At 39.6% G+C, this 16797-nt stretch overlaps 1 pseudogene; it reads right to left on the reverse strand.

The window, feature by feature from the left end:
- Positions 1-2797: 2797 nt before the first annotated feature.
- LOC142507971 (uncharacterized) overlaps positions 2798-16797 on the reverse strand; it is a 35240-nt pseudogene continuing 21240 nt past the window's right edge.

A 16797-nucleotide genomic window follows, 5' to 3' on the forward strand; every position in this document is an offset into this window, starting at 1 on the left:
ACGTCTAAGCTATGCAAGATAAGTATTGAAACTCATGTTAGTTTGTGCAGCAGTGGCCTCAAGCGAAATCCAACGAATCCCTTAACGTCAAGTAAGTATGTTCGACGTGCAAAAGAAAATATTTCAAGTTTTGAGGTATGCTAAATGTCTTGTGACCAAATTTATGTATGGGATTGGAAAGCGGTAAAGCATAACCGGGGACCAATCCACCCGCTAAAGCATGAATGGGATCTCATGTATGTGGCAGTGTATCTTTTCTGTCAGCCCAGTACTGTGGTTTAGTCTGATCAGGCGCATTATGTATGGGTCACTTGCTTTGAAACATGCCTCTACGCAAAATGATGAAGTTTATGAATGTGCAAGTATGTACAAGTATGCAAGCATGTTTAAGAAAAGTCTTATGAAGATGACACGTCTATGTTTATGTATGTATGTACAAGTTTCAAGTATGTTACGTTCAAGCTTTTAAGTGTGCAAGTTCAAGTTTCAAGTACGTACACTCTATTTTAAAGTTGCATGTGATTTTATTACGTATTACTCGTTACTTCCAGTTTATACGTCTTCAGTCTTTAGACTCACTAGACTTGATCGATGCAGGTGATGATGCATTTGAGGAGACTAGAGATGTGGACCAGTGAACTGGCTTGGACTGAGCGGGAGGCTAAATCCGAGGATCGCTATGTTTTAAGTTTTTATTAATGTTCAAAAATACTCTGATTTATGTTACTGGTTATGAGATTTTAAACGAATACCTTTGGCAAACTTTACTTTGAGATTTTTTATGCAACTACTTTGGGGATGAACAGTTTGTTTTATCAAATGTTGAAGGTTCACGATTCATTTATAAAAATTTTTAATTTTTCCGCAAATTTTAAGTAGTTAAAGGTACGGTACGTTACAGTTGGTATCAGAGCGGCGTTCTTGTAAAGGGTTACGCCTACTGCTAGTTACGAGAAGCTCACGAAGCCACACCTCAAGTCTGTACGTTTAAGGTTTTGAATTATTCCATTTATTAAGCATTAAGCCATGATTTCAGCATGTCCATGTTTTAAGTTCGATTTACGTGCATCTTATGCTATTGATATTATGTTCATGCATGCATATTGGGTTTACGTGTTGGGTAATGTTGGAACAGTATGCCTCCTAGACGCATAATTAACCATGAAGTAAGGGATGAGGACAGGGAGGCTCAAGAGGAAGTGAGAGACGTTACTCCTCCACCACCGCCAGATATGCAGGTAAAGATGCTTGCAGGAATGACTCAGTTCTTCGCACAGTTTGCGGGGAACCAGGCTGCAGTTGATACGGGGGCTAGGCCCAGACCAGAGGCGGTGTATGAGAGGTTCAAGAGGATGAACCCAAAGGAGTTTTCGGGGACTACTGACCCGATGATAGCTGAAGGATGGATTAAGTCCATCGAGGTGATTTTCGCATTTATGGAGCTGCCAGACGCAGACAGGGTCAGATGTGCCACGTTCTTTCTGACAGGGGACACCAGACTTTGGTGGGATAGTGCGTTGTTGTCAGTGAACTTGCAGACACTAACGTGTAACGGTTTCAAGGAGGTCTTCTACTCCAAGTACTTCACTGAGGAAGTACGATGCCAGATTGACAAGGGAGTTTATGACGCTGCTATAGGGAGACAATAGCAGGGCGGACTTTGTCAGGAAGTTCGAAAGGGGGTGTCACTCTGTGCCCCTGATAGCTAATGATGCCCAGGGAAAGCTGAGGTATTTTATGGACGGTTTGCGGCCGATCTTGCGCCGCGATGTGAGAGTTGCTGGTTCTACAACCTATGCCGTTGCCGTATCTAGAGCCTTGGCGGCAGAGCAAGACCAAAGGGATATCAAGAGTGATAGGCAGGGCAAGAAGTCCTATCAGGCACCGCAGCAGCAGCAGCAACAGCGACCTCAATTCAAGAGGCCATTCCAGGGGCAGCCAGGGAAAAAGCCTTTTCAGGGACCACAGAAAGGCAAGGGTCCTATGCCACAGCAGAGGGCGCCCCAGAGGCCGGGTGAGCACCCGGTGCGCTTGAAGTGCAACCGCCAGCACCCGGGACAGTGTCTATATGGATCAGGCAAATGCTTTAAATGTGGAGCCAGTGATCACATGCTAAAGGACTGCCCACAGTGGAGGCAGCCAACTCGGGGCAGAGTGTTCGCCATCCATGCACAGGAGGCGAACCCAGACACGACACTATTGATTGGTAACTTATTCAATTCAGTACAGTATTAAATTTTTGCCTTGCATATTTTGAATTGTATTTGGGATTTTAGTGTGCTAATTAATATTTTGGTGACTTCGGGTATAATTTCTTCTATGATTGAGGTTGATGTTATAACTTGGGATATAAGTTTGTGTGTGCTAACATCTCTCAGGAAATATATTCATAAAGAGACTAGCCACGAAGGTCTTGATAGACTCAGGAGCCACCCACTCCTTTATTTCAGAGACATTCTCTAGTCACCTGGACATCAAGTCTATTGGACTCGACGTGAGCTAGTCAGTGACAGTCCCATCAGGGAAAGAATTGTCAGCTACTAGCGTGGTCAGATACATCGAACTCGAGCTACAGAGCCACTTAGTGTAATCTAATTGTGTTGCCAATGCCAAAATTTGACATCATTTTGGGAATGGACTGGCTGATGAAGAACAGAGTTCTGATTGATTTTCAGAAAAGGTCAGTGTTAGTAAGACCTTTAGGCATGGAGCAGTTTCTCTTCGAGCCAGCTAGATGGAGGAGTTTCCCTCGCGTGATCTCTTGCATGCAAGAGTGGAGACTTATGCACAAGGGTTGTCAGGCTTTCTTGGCCAGCATTATTTCTACACCTGACGTATCCACTCCGTCAATAACTGGCGTACCAGTGGTAAGAGATTTTCCTGACGTATTTCTAGGTGACGTCACAGGCCTTCAACCAGAGAGGGAGGTGGAGTTTTCCATTGACCTTATGCCAGGCACTGTACCAATCTCCAAGGCACCGTACTGATTAGCTCCAGCTGAGATGCTAGAACTCAAACAGCAGATTCATGAGCTTCTGGACAAGGAATTAATCCGCCCTAGTTTTTCACCATGGGGCGCACCAGTGCTATTTGTGAAGAAGGATGGGAGCATGAGGCTGTGTATCGATTACCGAGAACTGAATAAGGTAACGATCAAGAATAAATACCCACTTTTGAGGATCGAAGACTTGTTCGATCAGTTGCAGGGAGCTACAGGTGTTCTCTAAGATAGATCTTCGATCAGGGTATCATCAACTGAAGGTAAAGGATGCAGATGTTCATAAGACACCTTTCAGGACCAGGTATGGGCATTACGAGTTCTTGGTGATGCCGTTTGGACTGACGAATGTCCCAGCAATTTTCATGGACCTCATGAACCGAGTATTTCAACCTTACCTAGACCAGTTCGTCATAGTGTTCATTGACGAAATTCTTATATACTCGAAGAGCCATGATGTAGAGCCCAAATTCAGTACACGTATAACCCATGCATTTATTTAATTATTAAAGCATTTATTTAATTTAAAATGAGTTTTAGTGGTGCATGATTTAGTTAAATGCATTATTTTAAATTAATTACGTTTATGTGATGCACGTTACATGTTTTCTTGAGTTTCATGTTTCAGGACGATTATTCGATGCGGGACCGAGGAATAGAGACCGGCGACGATTTTGGCAATTTTAACGTGGTATTTTATTTCAAATTAAGTTTGGGACACTTTAAATGATTTACTTAGTTGTAGCATTTTTAAAAGCCTAAATTATGTATTTAGTGATTTTAGAAATTTTAAAACTTTTAAAGTTAGTGAGTCTGCATCTTGTTATTTTTTTAGGGGAATTGTAGAAGTAGTGTGAGTTAACTTTTATTTAACATTTTTAAGTTATTAATTTAGCATTTAATTCCCCTAATTAACCACTAAACTCACACACTCACACTTTTACACACACCTAACACACGCACACACACCACTAACACACTTATATACACGGCTAAAACACACACACACACTTCATTATTCAGATTTTATTTTTGAGAGGAGAAAACTAGGGTTCTTAGAAGGGAGAGTAGCTGCCCCATTCCCTTCAGCGTTCCAACAGAAATTCGTGATTTTTATTTGCAAGAAATCGTTGCACGATCGTCTCGGATCAACCTTCGCTTCGTCTCCGCTTCGGTATCGCCGGTTCGGTAAATTTCAATATCAAAAGGCACGTATATTCTGTTATTTCTGCACCGATCATGTCATAGTATGTGTTGCGTTGTGTTTATGCGTAAAAATACATGTGTGATGTGTAAAGTTTTAGCGGAAATTGTTTAGATCGCATTTTGAACGTTTCTGGATCTGAAAATCTTGTTTTTACTGTTCTTTTAAGAACAGAGATTTTTCGGTCACGATTTTGAGAAAACTTTCAACATGAAAATCTTGGAATTTTTTGATACCTTCGATTTGAGATAAAATTAGAATTATTGGATAAAAATTGAGTGAGTTATGGTATTTTTGTCGGACTGCTCAAACTACGTTTTCTGAAATTTATGTTATTTATGCGTTCTTGAAGTTTTATGGTTGCAGGCTTCATTGGGGATTGATGGGTGATCACTGCTGCGTTTAGGTATGTGGTTAATGATGTTGGGAAGGTCATTGACGTTTTGTTTCGCGTCGTTAGGCACTTGGGAGAACGAGTAGTCTTAAAATCTATTTTGGTGTTAAAATTTGAGCTTATGGGTTTTATTGCGTTGCGTGTGGTGCGTCGTTTCTTTTGGAAAGTTTGGGACGTGTTATGGAGTCGAGTCAGTGTCATAGTGTCCTAGGATGAGTCTCGATGGATTGGTTCACGAATTGTATTTTTTGGTTAAGGGTATTAAGAGGCAGATCGCGGGTTCAGTACACTCGGCGCCCGAGCGATAATTTCTTACCACCCGAGCACCACTCATTCTGTCCGAGAGTAGAGCTTCAGAAAACTCGGCGCCCGAGCGGTAACATTTTACCGCCCGAGCGCCACCCTCACTGTCGAAGAAATTATTTTTTCGCTCGGGCGCCACTCCTTCTGTCCAAATATTTTGTTCTTTCTTCTTTTAAAGTTTTAATAGTAAGTTCATGTTTTTATTTTTGGGAAATGTCCACACATCATTTTAGAGATTGTTCGGGGTTCGATGTCATGGGTTAGTACGACGATTTAACGAGGGCAAGTCCCGAATGATCTAGAATGTCATAAGCTATCTATTTAATTCAGGTGGTGAGCAAGAATACCTACGTCTAAGTTATGCAAGTTAAGTGTTGAAATTCATGTTAGTATGTGCAGCAGTGGCCCCAAGCGAGATCCAGCGAATCCGTCAACGCCAAGTAAGGATGTTTGACGTGCAAAGAAAATATTTCAAGTTTTTGAGGTATGCTAAATGTCTTGTGACCAATTTATGTATGGGATTGGAAAGAGATAAAGCATGACCAGGGACCAATCCACCCCGTTAAATCATGAACGGGTTTAGATCAGGATTGGAAAGCATTAAAGCATGAAAAGGGACCAATCCACCCGTTAAAGCATGAACAGGGATCTCATGTATGTGGCACTGGATTCGTCCCTGTCAGCCCAGTACTGTAGTTTAGTCTGATCAGGCGATTTATGTTATGAGTCACTTGCTTTGAAACATGCCTCTACGCAAAATGATGAAGTTTAAGTATGTTTAAGTATGTACAAGTATGCAAGCACGTTTAAGAAAAGTTTCATGTTATGGCACGTCTATGTATGTATGTACGTATGTTCAAGTTTATTTATGCAAGTTCAAATTCCCGTATGTATGTTCTATTTTAAAGCTCTATGTGATTTTATTACGTATTACTCGTTACTTTCAGTTTATACGTGTTGAGTATTTAGACTCACTAGACTTGATCGATGCAGGTGAGGATGACTTGGAGGAGACTAGGGGTGGGAACCAAAGAGTTGGCTTGGACTGAGCGGGATTCTAAACCCGAGGACCGTCATGTTTTAAGCTTTTTGAGATGATCAAAATACTCTGATTTATGTTACTGGTTATAAGATTTTAATCAGATGCTTTTGGTGGACTTTATTTTTAGATATTTGGTTGCAACCACTTTTGGAGACGTACAGTTTATTTTAAATCAAAATTGAGAGTTCTTGTAAAGGGTTATGCCTACTGCCAGTCGCAAGAAGCTCACGAAGTCACACCTCAAGTTTGTAAGTTTTAAGGTATTAAATTTATGTTATGTAGTGAGCATGAAGTTCTGATTTCAGCATGTGCACATTTTTTTAGTTCAAGTACGTGCATCTTATATTATTGATATCATGTTCATGCATGTGGGGCTTACGTGTTGAGTAAATTGTTGGAACAGTATGCCTCCTAGACATTTGATCGACCGTGAAGCTAGGGAGGAGGATAGAGAGGCTCGAGAGGAGGGGAGAGACGCTCCTCCTCCTCCACCGCCGGATATGCAAGCTCAGATGCTTGCAGTTATGACGCAGTTCTTCGCACAGTTTGCAAGAAACCAGGCTGCGGCAAATACAGAAGCGAGTCCCAGACCAGAGGCAGTATACCAGAGGTTCAGACAGATGAGCCCAAAGGAGTTCTCGGGGACCACTAACCCGATGATAGCTGAAGGATGGATTAAGTCCATCGAAGTAATCTTCGATTTCATGGAGCTGACATACCCAGACAGGGTCAGGTGTGCCACTTTCCTTCTGGCAAGGGACGCCAGACTGTGGTGGGAAATTGCGTTAGTGTCAATTAACTTGCAAACACTGACGTGGGATGGATTTAAGGAGATCTTTTACTCCAAGTACTTTACTGAGGAACCAGGGAGTTCATGACTTCGCGTCAGGGGGATAGCAGCGTTGCGGAGTTTGTGAGGAAGTTTGAGAGGGGGTGTCACTTTGTGCCCCTGATAGCTAATGATGCTCAGGGGAAGCTGAGGCATTTCATGGATGGCTTGCGGCCGATCTTGCACCGTGATGTCAGGGTTGCTGGTCCGACTACCTATGCCGTGGCAGTATCTAGAGCCTTTGCAGCAGAGCAGGACCAGAGAGATATCGAGGTTGATAGGCAGGGCAAGAGGCCCTATCAGGCACCACAGCAGCAGCAACAACAGCGGCCTTCGTTCAAGAAGCCTTTCCAGGGACATCCATGGAAGAGGCCATATCAGGGACCGCCAAAGGCCAACGGTTCAATTCAGCAGCAGAGGGCAGCCTCAGAAGCCCATTGATTTCCCGGTGTGTCCTAAGTGCAACCGCCAGCACCCGGGACAATGTTTGTATTGGTCAGGAAATTGTTTTAAATGTGGAGCCAGTGACTACATGTTGAAGGAGTGCCCACAGTGGAGGCAGCTGACTCAAGGCAGAGTGTTCGCCATGCATGCATAGGAGGCGAACCCAGACATGACATTGTTGATTGGTAAATTATTTAATTCAGTACAGTATTAAATTTCACCTTGCATGTTCGTTTTGATTTGGGACTATTAGGATGCTAGTTGTCACTTTTGGTGTCTCTTGTTGCATGAGGTTAATATTAGAATTTCTGAGATATAAGTTTTGTGTTGTGCTAACGTCTCTCAGGAAATATTTTCATTAAGAGATTAGCTACTAAGGCCTTGATAGATTCCGGGGCCACTCATTCATTCATCTCGGAGACGTTTTCTAACCACTTGGATATCAAGACCATCGGCCTTGACGTGAATTATTCCGTGACAGTCCCGTCAGGGGAAGAGTTTTCAGCTACTAGCGTGGTCAGAGACATTGATCTCAAACTGCAAGGCCACCTAGTGTATGAAGATTTGATTGTGTTGCCGATGCCAGAATTTGACATTATCTTGGGTATGGACTGGCTGACGAAGAACCGAGTCCTAATTGACTTTCAGAAGAGGTCGGTATTGGTTAGACCGTTGGGTATGGAGCAGTTTCTTTTTGAACCAGCCAGATGGAGAAGTTTCCCTCGCATGATCTCTTGCATGCAGGCGCGGAAACTTATTTCCAAGGGGTGTCAGGCTTTCTTGGCCAACATCATTTCAACACCTGACATACCCACTCCGTCATTCCCAGATGTGCCAGTAGTCAGAGACTTCCCAGACGTCTTTCCTGACGACGTCACAGGTCTTTCACCAGAGAGAGATGTGGAGTTTGCAATCGATCTTATGCCAGGCACTGCACCAATCTCCAAGGCACCGTACCGTTTAGCTCCAGCCGAGATGCTAGAACTCAAACAGCAGATTCAGGAGCTCCTTGACGAGGAATTTATCCGCCCTAGTTTCTCACCGTGGGGCACACCAGTGATGCACGTTAAAATGTTAGGTGATGCACGTTAAAATGTTTTCTCGAGTGATGCACGACACTATTTAATTGCATTATTTTAATGTTAGGTGATGCACATTAAAATGTTTTCTCGAGTTTCATGTTTCAGGCGATCATTCGATGCGGGATCGAGAAAAAGAGACCGGTGACGATTTTGGCATATTTTTATGTGGTATTTTATTGTTAAGTTAAGTTTGGGGCATATTAATTAATTTAATAAGTTTCAGCATTTTAAAGCCTAAAGTTATGTAATTAGTGAGTTTAGAATTTTGAAACTTTTAAAGTTGGCTTTGTGCATTTTATTTGTTAAAAAGGAGAATTTTAAAAAATTAGTGTGTATTTATTTTTAATTGAGGAGTTGTTTAAATATAGTGTGAGTTAACTTTTGTTAGCATTTTAATTAGTTAAGTTTAGCAAAAGTTCATTTTATTTTAAATTATGGGACTTTGCTAAGTAGTGAGAATTAACATTTTAATTAGCATGTTATTAGCATTTTGATTAGCACTTTTATTAGTATTATTAATTCCTAATTAAGCAATCCTTCCCCTTAATTAAATTAAAAACACACGCACACACACCTCTTCACACACACAAAATTCCCTACACTCTATTTCAAATTTTGAGAGAAGAATATTAGGGCTCTTGGAGAGCAAGAGCAGCCGCCCCTCCCCTTTTATTTCTCCAGCAATTTTTCATAAGTTTTGTTGCCAGAAAATCGTTGCACAATCGTCCCGGATCAACCCTCGCTTCCTTCCCGCGTCGGAGTCGTCGCTTCGGTAACGTTGAAGATTTAAAGGCATGTATATTCTTTCGTTTCTGCATCGATCTTATCATAGTAAATATTTTGATGTTTATTGCATGAAAACCATGTGTATGTTATGTAAGAGTATGAGCAATCATGTTTGGATCACTTTTGAAACCATTTTTGGGATCTCAAATCTCTATTTTACTGATCTCTTAAATACTGCGATTTTTCGTTCTAAATTTTGGGAAACTTTCAACATATTAAACATAGAACGTTTCGATACCTTCGATTTGATAAAAAATTCGAAATATTTGGATAAAAATTGAGTGAGTTATGGTGTATTTCGTGGGACTGCTCAAACTGCGTTTTTCTGAAAAATATGTTATTGACATGTTCTTGAAGTTTTATGGTTGCAGGCTTCGTTGGGGATCGACGGGTGATCGCTTCTATGTAAAGGTACATTGTTAATGGGGTTGGGATGATTATTGTTGGTTCGTTTCGCGTCGTTAGGCATTTGAGAGAATGAGTAGTCGTAAAAATCGTTAGATGTCAAAAGACGGGTTCACGGGTTTATGGTGTCGCTTGTGATGTGTGGTTTTTTTGGGGGAAATGTATAGGCTTGAGTCAATATTATGGTATCCTAGGACCGGGTTTTGAGGTGTCGATTCATGGTCGGGATGATAGAGTTAGGAGAAATAAGTCTTGGGTATATGATTTCCCGTTGGTTTACATTCACCGAGCCTACACGGACCCGTACACGGACTCTGGCACGGGGTCCATGCCTTTGTTCCTTCCGAAATGTCATTTTTAAGAGTCTGCACGGACCTTTACACGGGCCTAGGCACGGGGTCCGTGTCTTCCCTTTCGTTCACATGAATTTCAAAGTACCTACACGGACCCGGAGCCGGACATGGGCACAGGGTCCGTGTACTTCGTGTTTGGGAATAGTTTAGGCTTTCCTTTGAGATTTGTTTTGGGGGTTTGATGTTATGATTTAGTACGATGATTAAACGAGGTCGAGTCCCGAGAAATTTATAATGTCATAAGGAAATTTGTCATTTTTGTGTGTGAGCATGACCATACGTCTAAGCTATGCAAGATAAGTATTGAAACTCATGTTAGTAAGTGCAGCAGTGGCTCCAAGCGAGATCCAACGAATCCCTCAACGCCAAGTAAGTATGTTCGACGTGCAAAAGAAAATATTTCGAGGTTTTGAGGTATGTTAAATGTCTTGTGACCAAATTTATGTATGAGATTGGAAAGCGGTAAAGCATGACCAGGGACCAATCCACCCCGTTAAAGCATGAACGAGTTTAGATCAGGATTGGAAAGCAGTAAAGCATGACCCGGGACCAATCCACCCGGTAAAGCTTGGACGGGGATCTCATGTATGTGGCAGTAGATATTTCCTGTTAGCCTAGTACTGTGGTTTAGTCTGATCAGGTGCATTATGTATGGGTCACTTGCTTTGAAACATGCCTCTACGCAAAATGATGAAGTTTATGAATGTGCAAGTATGTACAAGTATGCAAGCATGTTTAAGAAAAGTCTTATAATGATGGCACTGTCTATGTTTATGTATGTATGTACAAGTTTCAAGTATGTTACGTTCAAACTTTTAATTATGCAAGTTCAAGTTTCAAGTACGTACACTCTATTTTAAAGTTGCGTGTGATTTTATTACGTATTACTCGTTACTTCAAGTTTATACTTGTTGAGTATTTAGACTCACTAGACTTGATCGATACAGGTGATGATGCATTTGAGGATACGAGAGATGTGGACCAGTGAATTGGCTTGGACTGAGCGGGAGGCTAAATCCGAGGACCGCCATGTTTTAAGTTTTTATTAATGTTCAAAAATACTCTGATTTATGTTACTGGTTATGAGATTTTAAATGAATACCTTTGGAAAACTTTACTTTGAGATATTTTATGCAACTACTTTGGGGATGAACAGTTTGTTTTATCGAATGTTGAAGGTTCACGATTCATTTATAAAAATTTTTAATTTTTCCGCAAATTTTAAGTAGTTAAAGGTACGATACGTTACAGTACTTGCAGCTGAACATGTTTTCATGCCAATTTCTTGAGCAATTCCTTTGTATATTTGGTCTGACTGATAAAAATACCAGTTTCCAGTTACTTCACTTCAGACCGAGGAAAAATGTCAGTTCACCCATCATACTCATCTCAAATTTGTTTTGGATTAACTTGGCAAACTTATCACATAATTTGGGGTTAGTTGACCCAAATATAATATCATCAACATAAATTTGCACAAGTAAAATGTGATCGATCTTAGAAAATTTGAACAAAGTCTTATCAACTGATCAAACAGTACAATCATGATCAGTTAGAAATTTTGAAAGTGTTTCATACCAAGCTCTTGGAGCTTGTTTAAAGACCATATAAGACTTTGTTCAGATGATAGACATGATCAGAGAAAGAGTGATTGATAGAACCTGGTGGTTGTTCAGCATACCTGTAACTGACCATTCAGAAAGTCACTCTTCACATCCATTTGGTAGACTTTAAAGTTTTTGAATGATGCACAAGCAATTAACATTCTTATTGCTTCCAGCCTTGAAACAGGTGCATAAGTTTCATCGTAGTCAATTCGTTCTTCTTGCCTATATCCTTGAGCTACAAGTCTTGCTTTATTGCGTACAACTGAACAATCTTCGTTCAGTTTGTTTCTGAATAGCCATTTTGTACCTATTACAGTTTTAGAAAAATGGTCTTGGAACTAAGTTCCAGACATTGTTATGGGTAAACTGATTTAGCTGTTCTTGCATAGCATTTATCCAGTTAGGATCAGCAAGAGCTTCATCAATTTTCTTTGGTTCCAATTGTGAAAAGAAAGCTGAGTGAATAAATAAATCAATCATTTGATTTCTAGTTCATAGCGGATCAGATGGATCACATATCATTAATTCTGGAGGATGTGATTTCTTCCATCTTAGCTCAGTATTTGTTGCGTCCATATCAGCAACTGCTTCAGTTGGCAACTGAATGTTTTCTTCAGTTCCAGTTGGAGCTGTATGTGAGACCCCGAAAATAAAATAGAATTGATGGCATTTTTGTAAATAAGTTGAAAAATATTTAATTTATTTTGATGACATTTTCGTAAATAAGTTGAAAAATAATGAATTAATTTTAAGGGCAAAATGATAATTAGTGACATATCTTTGTCATATGAAGTCCAAATGATTTGAGATTGGGATATAACGTAAATCTAAGATATAAAAATTAAAAGGAAAAGAAAAGATAAATATGAATGTAACGTTGATGAATTCTATAGAATTCATTTGTAGAGAAGAACGAGAGATAGGTGAGAGAAAATAGAGAATAGAGTTTTTGATTTTCTTTTCGATCGTGCGACTTATCGGTTTATCCAATCGATGAACCGACTTCAGTTCTGGGATCGTTGAAACGAGGTCTTCGATTTGAAGTATAAATTTTAAATTTTTGGTGATGTTTGAAATTCGTCGATTTTTGGAATAAATCTGATAAATTGTTAAATCATACAGTAATTGAAGATTGTTGAATAGTGTATGATTTTAACGAAGAAGAGATGATTATAGTGATGCTATTTTGAATTATTCTCAATTTATTATAATTAGAAAATTTTAATCATTGGATTGAGATTGAAGAATTGTTTGTCAGTTATTATTAATTCTGATTATATATGTGGTAGACTAACCGACAAGAAACTAAGTTTTAAAGTCGGAATTGAATTATGTTATAATTTCAATTTGATATGAATTTTTGAAGTTTCAAAAGATATTTTAAACTTATATTGTTGATTTTGAATGATGTTATTGATTGAAATGAATATGTTATTGATGTAGATAGATTATTTTACTGATATCTTCAAGCTACATCGACTGGAACAAAGAATTGAGGCATGTTACGACCGGGTAACATACGACATGTATCAGTATTATATGATATATGTTTGATTGATTGGATTGAGAATACACACTACAAGAAAAATGCCATACGACAACGGTTTTTAACAGTTGTCGTAGCCATTTTAAAACTGTTGTTAAAGCCAGTGTTGTTAAATGGTCCGCTCAAAGACAACGGTTTTTCACTGTTGTCGTAGCTACAATTTGCGACGGTTTTGATAACCGTCGCAAAATATATTTGCGATGGAAAGCATATATCAAACGTCGCTAATTAGTGACTGTTCTTTACGCCGTCGCTAAATTTAGCGACGGTTTACTATTAATCGTCGCTAAATGTAGCGAGTGTATTCATGTGCAAAACCGTCTCTAATTAGCGACGGTCTATACATTCCGTCGCTAATATTTTAGGTAAAATAAAAAAAAATTTAAGAATTTAATAAATCTGTGTTTTGAATTGGTACAGTCGTGTAAGAGATAAAAAAATTTAAGTGTCGTGAAGTGATAAAATCGTGTAAGCGATTAAAATTTTAATTGTTTTGAAGTGGTAAAAAAATCGTGTAAGAGATATAAATTTTAAGTGTTGTGAAGTGGTAAAATCGTGTAAGAGATAAAAATTTTAAGTGTTGTAAAGTTGTAAAATCGTGTAAGTGAGAAAAATTTTAAGTGTTGTGAAGTGAATGGAAGAAAACGGAGCGAATTTGCAGGTATTTATAGAGAGTGGTGGAAGAAAATGGAGGGAAGTTTAGGCGGGATCGAATTTTTGAATTTGCGACGGTTGGCTTAGGACCGTCGCTAATATTAGCAACGGTTTAAGCTAAATTGTCGCTAACGTTAGCGACATTATTTTTAAAACCGTCGCTAATATCAAATTAGCGACAGTTTTACATGATACTGTTGCTAACTTTAGCGACAGTTCAAATGTAACCGTCGCTAATTTGAAGTGAATGGAAGAAAATGGAGGGAAGTTTAGGCGGGATTGAATTTTTGAATTTGCGTCGGATAAGATTAAAACCGTCGCGAATATTAGCAACGGTTTGAGCGAAACAGTCGCTAATTTTAGCGACAGGTAAATTTTAAACTGTAGCTAATATCAAATTAGCGACGGTTTTACATGATATTGTTGCTAACTTTAGCGACGGTTTAAATGTAACTGTCGCTAATTTGAAATAAGCGACAATATAGGTAAAACAGTCGCTAACATTAGCGACGGTTTTAGGAAATTCGTCGCTAAATAACGTTGTGTTTTACTCTACGCACACGCTAATCGACAACGGTTGTCCAAAAAAACACGCTAATAGACAACGGTTCATGAAACCGTTGTTATAAACATTCAAAGACAACGATTTTACAGAACCGTTGTTATTGAACCTAAAAACCGTTGTCTTTGACCCCCAAAAGACAACAGTTTTATAAAACTCGTTGTCTTTTGCTTAAAAAATTATCTACGACAACAGTTTTAGTTAAAACCGTTGTTAAAAGTTTTTTAACAACGGTTTTAGTGAAAACCGTTGTCGTATGTGTGTTGTTGATTCTGAATTTTCTTGTAATGACATGTCTATATGCTTTATTTTTTGAGTTTATGTGGCATACATGACATGCACGTTGAGCTATGATCATTGGATACCTGATATGATTTGATTTGATTCTGGGGTTTGTGAACACGATGCTATGTTTGGTATTACATGAACCTTAGAGCATAGTCATTTGTGGCCCCGATGATTGATTGCGATTTGGGATTTGATGACGCTTTGTCGATGTTATCATATGAGTATCCCTTATTGAGGCCAGTGTGCCAGCTCAAGCATTGATTTGATATCGATTCTATTGATTCTGATATATGCTCAGTGGATCGGCATTTGACCTGATACCTCCACGACATACATGCATTGCATATCATATATCATTATTTAGATATCTGTGGTATATGGTGTGGTTGCTTCAGACTGATCTTTGCTCATCCTAGAGGGGGCTGTTGTTGTCTTTGTATGTTGACAATGACAGGTACTTTAGGTTATCAGGAGATCGGAGATGGTACTTCTGGAGGGAGTCATGGTTGATTTGAGGTTTAGTGGTCTATCCCAGTATATATGTATATGTATGTATATACCGAGGCATGTCCCGAGGATATGAGTTTGTTTGTGTGTAGTTGTTTTGGATTACTTGTGGGCTTGTATTATATTGTGATTGAGATAGACGAGAGTATATTATATACTATTTTTAGTATTATAATTACAGTTGACATATTTTGGGCTCATTATAAAGAAAATTTAAACTCGTTTTCCGCTGTATGTAATTAACTCTAATAAGATTGCATTGTAATAACGATTAGGAGTTAAAGGCCCCACACAGAGTGGTATCAGAGCATAGCTGGGAATGCTGGATTGAGTCTAATGTACTCTTGAAAAGGCACAAATGAATTGTGCGTTTGTGTTTGATTTATTTGCATTACTTGCTCCTACTTGATTTAGTTTGAGTAAGTTATTGATGAGACTGATGATATGAGATGATGATGATGATGTGAAATTGATATTGATTTCTGATATTCATCCTCTGATTTGTAGATGGATCCCACGAATGAAACTGCGAGTAGCAGTACTGAGAGGATAGTTAGACAATTTGAAGGATTGTACATGGATTTAGTGATGGCTCGATTCCAGGACTTGAAACCACCGAGGTTCTTTGGCACCGAGAGTGCAGAAGAAGCAGAGGCCTAGTTGAAGGCACCTGTTTAATATTGTTGAATACTCTAATGCTCGACGAATGAAACTTGCTCTTTATCAGTTAAAGGACCGAGCAAAATCTTGGTGGGAAGCCGCTGAGATTGGACTGAAAGAAGCCGGGATTGAAGTCAACTGGGATGTCTTCAAGGCCCAGTTTTTGGACCAGTATTCCACTCCTTCTTATTATACTTCCCAAAAGAATGAATTCAATAGTCTACAGCAAGGAACGATGACTGTTGCAGAGTATGCTTCGATATTCTCTACGTTGTTGAAATATGCACCTCACGTATCTGCGAATGCAAAAGCAAAATATAACATGTTTGTAAATGGTCTACATCCTTCTATTTATACTTTTTTCATATCTGGTTTTCCTACGAGCTACGCAGAGGCAGTTGAACGAGCTAAGGCCGCCGAAGCTGGATTAAGGCGAGGAGGTCCACAGTATACTCCTCCACCTCCAGTGATAGCTCAGCAGCCTACCTTGCGTCTGAGAGATAGGAAATTTAAGAAGACTGGTTCTCTTGTGTCTTCATCTTCTTCGAGTTCCAGTGGATCCCAAGAGAGGGAGTCCCGTGATTGCTCTTTATTGTAGCCATTGTGGAGGCAAACATAATATCGAGCAGTGTCGAGGTATGTTTGGTACTTGTTATCAGTGTGGACAGGAAGGCCATTTCTCTCGAGTATGTCCGAACAGGGGTACGACTTCTTCTCAACACCAGCCAGGATTAAGAGGTGGCCCCAGTATGATGAGACCTGTTGTTCCTGTTCCCTCTTTCCAGCAGTTGGATGTTCCACGATATCGAGGACTGGGTGGTCAGACTGCTCAAGTCCCTCCTCAAGTGAGAGTGTATGCAATGACGGAGGATCAGGCAAAAGAAGCTCCTGGTGGTGTGATTGCAGGTATCTCATGCTTTACGATTATCCTGCACGAGTTTTATTTGATACAGGAGCATCTCACTCATTCATATCCCATGCATTTGTTGCATCTCATGACATTATGTGTACTCCATTGTATTATGTGTTATCGATAGCCACGCCAGTAGGAAAGATTATTCTGTCTGAGAAAGTTGTGCATAATTGTGTATTGATATACGAGGATAATGTGATATTCCTGAATTTGATTGTCC

This window comes from Primulina tabacum, chromosome 1, assembly GCF_025594145.1.
Source record: "Primulina tabacum isolate GXHZ01 chromosome 1, ASM2559414v2, whole genome shotgun sequence".
NCBI lineage: Eukaryota > Viridiplantae > Streptophyta > Magnoliopsida > Lamiales > Gesneriaceae > Primulina > Primulina tabacum.